This window comes from Zeugodacus cucurbitae, chromosome 5, assembly GCF_028554725.1.
Source record: "Zeugodacus cucurbitae isolate PBARC_wt_2022May chromosome 5, idZeuCucr1.2, whole genome shotgun sequence".
NCBI classification, from domain to species: Eukaryota; Metazoa; Arthropoda; class Insecta; order Diptera; family Tephritidae; genus Zeugodacus; species Zeugodacus cucurbitae.
The window spans coordinates 35,654,472-35,662,939 of record NC_071670.1 but is presented as its reverse complement, the minus strand read 5'-3'; the positions used below and the strand labels follow the sequence as shown (position 1 = coordinate 35,662,939).

Here is an 8,468-nt window from a genome sequence, read left to right as displayed (position 1 = left end):
TTAAATCTAATACTAGCAGAATAGTAAAAATTTGTTCCTCAAAGAGTTGTTGGCAATAACTAACATTAATGGAGATAACGTTATAAGGTGTGTTTTTTCAGTTTGTTATGAACTGAGTTTCAAAGGAAATACAGAAAAAATATTTATTTTCCTTTCAATCAGTTGTTCAGGCTTTATTAGTTTTCATATTTTATCGAATTTAGTGTTTCAAGACAATTTCGATCATGTGGCCAACACGAATACGGCTTACAAAGGCCATCCTTTCAGTAAAATTTTCAAATTTTGCACTACTTTTCCTTCATAGTCGGCCTTTTTCCACCGGTAATTGGCTCTATATTTACTTCCAACTAGTCTCGAAAGTCTGTTTATCCGTATAGATTATTAATAACATACCTCTACCAAAACTAATCTAACAGAATCAAATTAAAAGACCCAGCAGCCATATAGACAAGCCTATTTCTGGTTTTTTCTTGCTTGACTTCAAGCAAGTAATGTTTTTAGGCCCTGTAAGTTTTTTTTATTAGGAACCATTTAGCATTTACATTATTTGACATTGACGTGGAGAGTAAAAAATTCGTGTACCTTTTGCCTCCACAGCTCACATATGAAAGTAGCATAGTCTATGTCTTCAGTTTTAGAAAGGTATGCATCCATAATCCTTCTATTCGGTTCCATATTAATCTGGTAAAATACAAAAAAAAAGAATATCAAACAAACATGTATACTTTGACAGCTTGTTTGACAGCACTTCCAACAGGAAAAGCAATACAACAGCAAAAACCACCCTATATAGTATGTACACCAAAACTATTCAAATGACGAGAAAAGTGGCTTTTGTGATCCTTCTCTCTTATATTAAGGCTTAAATCATCACACAAAAACTTATTTTCACTTCTTCATTTCGCAAGTCGAGAGTTGGCTTCACTCCTTTTCCTCTGCTAGCTCAAGTTGGTACCGCAATAAATACTACGAACTCAAAATAACGGTAATTTTTTCAGAGATAAAAACCTTCATTGGGTCCATTTCAAAATTTTCAAATTTCTTGACCCTTGGAGTTAATGTCTTCGTTTAAAAGTAATGTCGATTCTTGGAGTTAAAAGCAAATTTTTATTTTTAGATTCCTAATATTTTGACCGCCACTGTTTATATGTACATATTTAGCAACATTAAGTTAGTTGAATTCAAATAAATTATAAAAATTATATTTGAAACATCTTTTCTATCTCCCACATTTATAATATTTTATATAACTCACTTCTGCAAATATCTCAATACTGAAAGTAGCTTAATTGATTTTTCTTAGAACAAATTTGTGTTACCACAGCAGTAGTGATCAATTACACAATTCTATTTTCATTATTATTCTCAATAAACCGGAAATTATAACGAAAACACTACTGTAAAAGAAATGTATCTATACCGCCTAAAATTAGGCAACTTAAACATAAAACAACCAAAAATAGACAGCTGAATATCGATGATACACAGCAATTAAAAAATATTAAATTTTTTTAGCAATTTGTGCATAAGCAAAATCGAAATCTCAAGCAATATCAAAATTAGATGAAATTTTAATTTGCCGTCGCTTTGACTTTGTATGTTTCTCCGGCATACGCCTACTTGTAAAAGTAGATTAAATTATTCAAGAGAAATTTTCCACGCAAATTATGCGCTTATGCTCATATTTTACCGCTATTCCCTTGACAATCAGACGTTGTGAGATAATTAAGGTCATTAAACTTTCTAATGGAATTTTCGCAGAATACAAAAATGTAAAAAAAAAATATTTAAAAAAATGTTTCCATGTATGAGGCATATTTTATGTGTTTGCATGTGTGTGAACTGATAATTTTTCATACTTTTATGTACTGTACCACACCAATATGATGAAAAAAATCATAAATTCAAACAATTGTAAGTTATTTTTGAAAAAATTGTGAAATATTGTTGAGGCACATACCATATAAAGCCAATACCATTGGGTCAAACAACTCTTCCAACAGGCCTAAAGGCATTGTACGCGTGTGATGTGCCTCTTTTCTTTTACACTTTTTGGAGAGTCGGGCGAGTTGGAGGAAGTGGCTGTGCGGAAAAATCATGATTTATGACTTTTAAATACCACAGTAAGTACATTAAAATTCAGGCAACAATCAGAAAAAGGCAAATAGTGAGAGTGCACGTGTGTATGCATACATATTTACATATACACTTACAGATATAGAAACAAATATGTAAGCCCAAGTAAATGGCAAATATGAAAACTGGAGCACTGTAGGGGGCATACATTGTGGGAGCAATGAGTTTACATGCATACATACATAAACTCATGCACATATAAACGCGCTCCCTCTCGCAACGAGTTCGCCAGGCATGTGTGTTTTTGCGGCACGTTTATCGTACGTTTGTTTACATTTATATATCGAAGATTCGCCCATGGCCACATCCTGGAAATCAGCGAAAGCAACTTTCTTAACATTGTTGGTGGCGTGGCGGATGGGGATGCAGGAAAAAATATGCCAATATCATATTTACCAAAAATAAATAACAATCGAAATGGCATGAATGAGTTGAAGGACAGACTGCTAGGTGGAGTGGGGTGGTGTGCGGTTCAAACAACTGATGGTACGGGCATAACGGAAGATATAAATTCATGTAGATTGACTAAATAAATACACTAATTTATGTACATACGTTGTATATACATTGAATATGCATATGTTGAGTTGCTACAGTGTGTTCAAAAAGTATACGGACTTATTTGCATATTCCTTTATGGAAGGTGGAAAATATTAAAAAATATAAGTATTTTATTTACTATTTCTTTGAAGTTTATAAAGTTACATAGATGTGATTGTAATCCCAAATTTTTCAGCAACATATTATTTATTATTGTTAATTATTTATCAACTTAAAATATATAAAAATAAACTTTTAAAATATAAATATTCAATAAAATACTGAAAAATTTAAAGAAATATTAGATATATACGATATTGAAGCAGTAGCTTGAAGGTTTTGAACTAATTATATTCATCAGCTTTACTTGCTTTGCTTTGTTCGGCTTAAAAGCTTTGAAAGCTTCTATGGACAAATGCTGGTTTTGAAGCTCCAAACTTTATCATAAGCACTTTCAAATATTCACAACTCCACTTAAAAGCTGCGAAAGCTCCTCCGTTCGCAACTTGGAAAAGTTCTTCAAACAAATTAAGATCAATGCATTCATGAAAGTTCCTGAAGCCAGCAAGTAATAAAGCCCGAATTAGGCAATTACTTTACGGAAATGTAATTCTGCCTATGCCGACTATATTTATGACAATTATTGAAAATGTTTATATTTTTTTTACATTTTTTTTTTTATATAACTTTATGTAAATTTCCAGAAAACTTGCCAAAAAATATTTTAAAAATTTCAATACTTTCTACACACACTGTACACCATACACCAGCAAAAGGAATAGATAAAGAAAGCGGAAACACAGACGCGGCATTTAACATGCGCCTATATGTATGCTATGCAAATTCATATTCTTCATAAGTGAATTTTTCAGCAAAATCAAAAATATTTTCATATGCAGAGAGCACTGCTCTGACGCAATACAATAACGATTTTTATATAAGCAGCGGTCTAGGTAAAAGCACAGTGCCCCAAAAAGCTACAAAGCAAGGAAAGTATGCCATACAAATATGAATATGGATTCACTTATTATATGTATGTGTGCGTATACATGGCAGACCTTCGCTTGTATTCGAAATAAATTACACTTTGTTTCAATCAAAATACTGTTTGTCAGTTTGCCAAGAATTGAAGTTGACGCTGTCTGCCAACTCTCAAACATTTCAGCATAACCAATGCTCTTTCCTGCATGCAGACATGCGGTGCATTATGCAATGCCAGCAATTGGTATGAGCTTTTTGGGTGCGCAAATAACATAAATAGCAAATGTTACTCAAAGGCCAAACGCTTGAACATCAAAAAATTACTCACACTCACGTGAGTGCTTGTGTACATAGTTAAATATGTTTATAAATGTGAAACATGCATGTTCCCTTTCAGTGCGGCTAATGTACGGTACATAATGTTCTTAATGTTGCAGATGCCATTAGTGAAAGTGCAACTGTTGCGAAAATAGGTTAAAAAAGGATACAACAAAATTACCGTTGTTTACATAATGTTTACATGCGTGCACATTTCGCATTCCAAATATTTTGCAAATACAGACACACATACATACTTACACTCTTACTACTTGGCTAATTTATGTTAGTATGTGCTTTGCATACATATTTATTTGGAAGTTAAATATCAAGATAATATTATGAGAGAAGCATATTGAGATTTTTAGTGGCAGAGGAAGGGATGTTTCTTATAACATTTCTGGGTATTGCCAGTCTTTATTGCGAGACATTTTTTCTTTCAAAATCTTATTTTGGATTCAGATATAGATATGTGTATTTGTCCGATAAAAGTGGTTCTTTCGAGTCTTCTTGTAAGTACTAGGTTACTGACGCCATCTGCATGGCATATGGTCCTCCTTTGGCGAGCTTCAAACCTTTCGCATTTTAACCTGTTAAATGGTGCAGAACCCAAGGCAAACCATCGAATGCATTTCCATATTGAAATAGCTTACATACGTTATTTTTGTTAGAACCCTTTATATGTCAAAATACAGGAGATGAAGCTTCGACAAGCATTTAGCTGCTAAAAGATCACCGATAAGTTTTATTTTGGTCATTAGTAACGCACGTCGTAATTTCTGATGTTTCGAAACCGAAGAGTTATACCTACTAGTCGAAATTATTAAAATTTACCACCGAAATTCGGAGTCAGTGACTCAATTTTAAGTGCGTTACGTGAAATTTATGGTCGTCATGATGGCCTTGTCAGATCAACAATTAGCTTCTATTGGAGAAGCATTACAAAATGTTCCCGTGGCAGAAAGGCAAAGAAGTGCCCGTAGTGTCGAGAATATTGCTGCCGCTAGCGCATCAATTGAGGAACACCCAAATCAGATACTGACCCGTCGTTCTCAACCGTTGGTATCTCTGCGACGTCGTTGTGGCGAATTTTGTAAAAGATCTTGGCCTGCATCCTTACAAGATCAAATCGACGCAAGAACGGAAGCCACTTGACCACCAGAAACGTCATATGTTTGTGAATTGGGCTAAGCAACAACTTGAAAATGATTGAAAATGATGATGAAAATGATGATGATTCTCATCTTCAGCGATGAGGCTCATTGATCAGGCATTCAGCCAGAGGCTTCGTCAATTAGCAAAATATGCGTTCTTGGTAAGGCAGCAATCAACACGTACTGCATCAGTCACCATTACATCACGGCGGGCCGGTGGCATTGGACCGTACTTCTTGCGTGATGATCAAGACAGGCATGTTACTGAGAATGGCAACCGCTACCGCTCAGTGATAACCGAATATTTTGACTAAGTGTGATTCCAACATGACGGCACCACGAGCCAAACATCGAATGTCACAATCGATTTATTGAAAACTAAGTTTGGTGAACGTATTTTATCACGAAATGGCCCAGTCAATTGGCCGCCTCGGTCGTGCCGTGGGGTTACGTCAAGTCTATGGTCTATGCCAACAAGCCAGCGACGATAGATGAACTTCGTACGAATATCGAAAGTGAAATTGCGCCAGTATCGGTGGATTTATGCTTGAAAACCGTCGAAAATTGAGTTCAAGCGTCCCGTGGTGGTCATGCACTTTCACACGAATAAAGAATTTCATTGATATCCTAAACCAAATAAAACTTTTGTAGCGATCTTATTGAAAACCCCTTTAATTCATAATGACTTTCACAATAACTGTTTCACATTAAAGTACAGTGAAATTATTTGGCAACTAAATCAAGTGAATTTCGGTTTCGGTTAATTGAAATGAACAGGTGGCAAGCAGAGCAAGTAGCCGATATGCACTACGGTACTTAGTAACAGTTAAACTGGTAATAACAAAAAGTGCAAGCGGCGAGTGGTCTGTTCAAGAAGATTTACGAAGATGAGGCGTGGCAGTGTGCAACCTGTGTTAGTTAGCTGGGTTTTGTTAGTTTTCTAGCGCTGTTGCAGCAAAGTACTGGATTATGGCAGATTTTTGGGGAGTTCCTGGTAATATATACATATATGTGCCCACTTATATGTACGAGTATTTGTATCTTTGCTATGTACGCAAGTACGTATGGCTTATATTGTAATGAAGTGCATAGCAAGCGTAAGCGCGCTACATCGCGCTTATAATCACACTTAAGTTGTCTCGCGCTGCTTGCCACTCGTAACAGGTAACTGGCAGCACCTACTAGCGCAATATTTGTAATGCAAGGGTATAAATACACAGGTAGGAGCAGTCGACCGCGTTGGCAACTCTAAGCGTGCACTAAAACGCGTCGAGTAGTTTAAATTGAAATGCAGGCACTTGTGGGTGTTTTGCTGTTGGTGTGCTTTAACGCAGGTAAGTGATTTTATAGTGTAACTCCTAGAGATTTATATATGTATATCGTAGATATATGTTATGCTGATAGCGATTTACGTATACAATGGTTACATAGAAGTGTAGCTTTAAAGCTTAGACTACCGTGCCTCTAACCCCAATTGCTATCTCGAACGAGGGCCAAATTTTTCATAGCATAATATAACATAACATAACATAACATAATATAACATAACATAACATAACATAACATAACATAGCATAATATAACTTAACATAACATAAATTACAATTCTTCTTGAGTTTAAATATTATTAAATAAATAAATAAATAAATAATAAAATAATCAATATATATCGTAGTAATACAACTGGTTCTGAACTATTACTAGTTACGAATTTCTCAAAATCACAACAGCTGAAGAATTATTTAAATATTTAGCACTTCGTAGACACCCTTAACGTATGTCTAGATGTGTTAAGATTAGCTGAATAATGTTAAAGATAACGTTTCACTATGAATCAGTGCGTGAGAGTAAGATTGTGTACGAGAATTTTACAATTTTCATCCTCTTTACCACCGAAGTACTTTCAACATAATGACGGGATTGCATTGGGGAGTATATGCATATACACTCTACATGCATCTAGCGAGGAGGTACGAACTTAATCATTCAGAGTTAGTATTCTTACAGAGTGTTTTTTTTTGTAGTAAAGGTGCGAAGTGCTCCTGATAAAGCTGTAGTCGCACAAAGCTTTATATAACTACTACTCTAATATATGCATATATGTATCTCTACCTACCCCGTCATTATATCTATTTTCTACGAATACTTCGTTAACATCTTTTTACCCACCCTTTTCGTACCTTAAGTCTGCACTGCAGCAATATAAGCCGCTAGTTAGCAACTTATTTGCACTTCTTACCGGCATACCAACCTCGTCATTTATTTAACTATTTTCTTCAGGCTTCTGCCTGCCTCCAATGCTAAGCTCGCCCCTGCTGTGCGCTGTTATTTGCCAATATTAGTGGGGATTTTGGTTTTTATAGTTCGGCAATTTGCTAATGTCGGTTGCGGTTTGGAAATAAAGCTTTAGATTTTATGTTTCTATACGACGTGCTTTCTACGTCTTTATTGGCTATTGGCAAGGTGTTCGCAAATAAGCCTCAACTAACTGCCACTCAACTGTGGTGTTGATGTTATCGATGTTTGTGAAATAAGAAGTATATATATATAAGGTTCTGAGAAGCTCAGTAACTGCCAGCTTCTTAACTCGGAAAGACTTTAAGGAAGTATCACATATTTGTTCTTTCGCTGTCAAAAAAAGCTGAGAAAAACCTAAGTTAGGTTAGCACTTTGTTTAGCCTTCCCTTGAGAACTTTTGAAACAAAGCAATCAAAATGGTATAATTATGGATAAAATACAAACCGGATATCGTTATGTTAAGATATTTGCCATCTTAGAAATATCAACCGTATTGCATATATCCGGATATAAGTCTAAGATTCAGAAGACAAAAAGGTTATTCGCATAAAAATATTCGTAAAAAATATGATTTAAAATCTAAAATCAATTTTATGTTAATCCAGATACACAGAGAAAAAAATACAAAATAAAGTTGATAAGATCTTCATGCACTAGTTTTAGGCTAAGAGGTGGACCGGACGTAAGAAATGAAAAAAAAAAATCTATAATAAATTTCTTTTGGTTTGAGCCAGAAATTCTTTTTAATATAATTCAGAATTATTTCTTCTTATAACCGAGATAGAGCGAATATCAACCGGATGGCCAATATAATCAGATATTAGTAATCTAAATAGTTAATACATTCCACAAATAATGGTTTGTATAAATATTAACCAGAAAACATACATATATCCGGATTTCGTATAAACGAATTTTAACCAGGTAACCATATATTGCTATTGACTATATTGAGGCAGTAGTCTGCTTCAGAAGCCGAAAAAAAGCGTTTTTTAGCAATTTTTTTGAAAGGGAAGGAAATGATTGCGGTAAACGGAATTT

The 8,468-nt window shown here is 34.7% G+C and overlaps 1 protein-coding gene across 2 annotated transcripts in view; it reads right to left on the bottom strand.

Moving 5' to 3' along the window:
* LOC105215500 (uncharacterized) overlaps positions 1–8,468 on the bottom strand; it is a 465,848-nt gene that overhangs the window by 162,765 nt on the left and 294,615 nt on the right. The window lies entirely within an intron of this gene.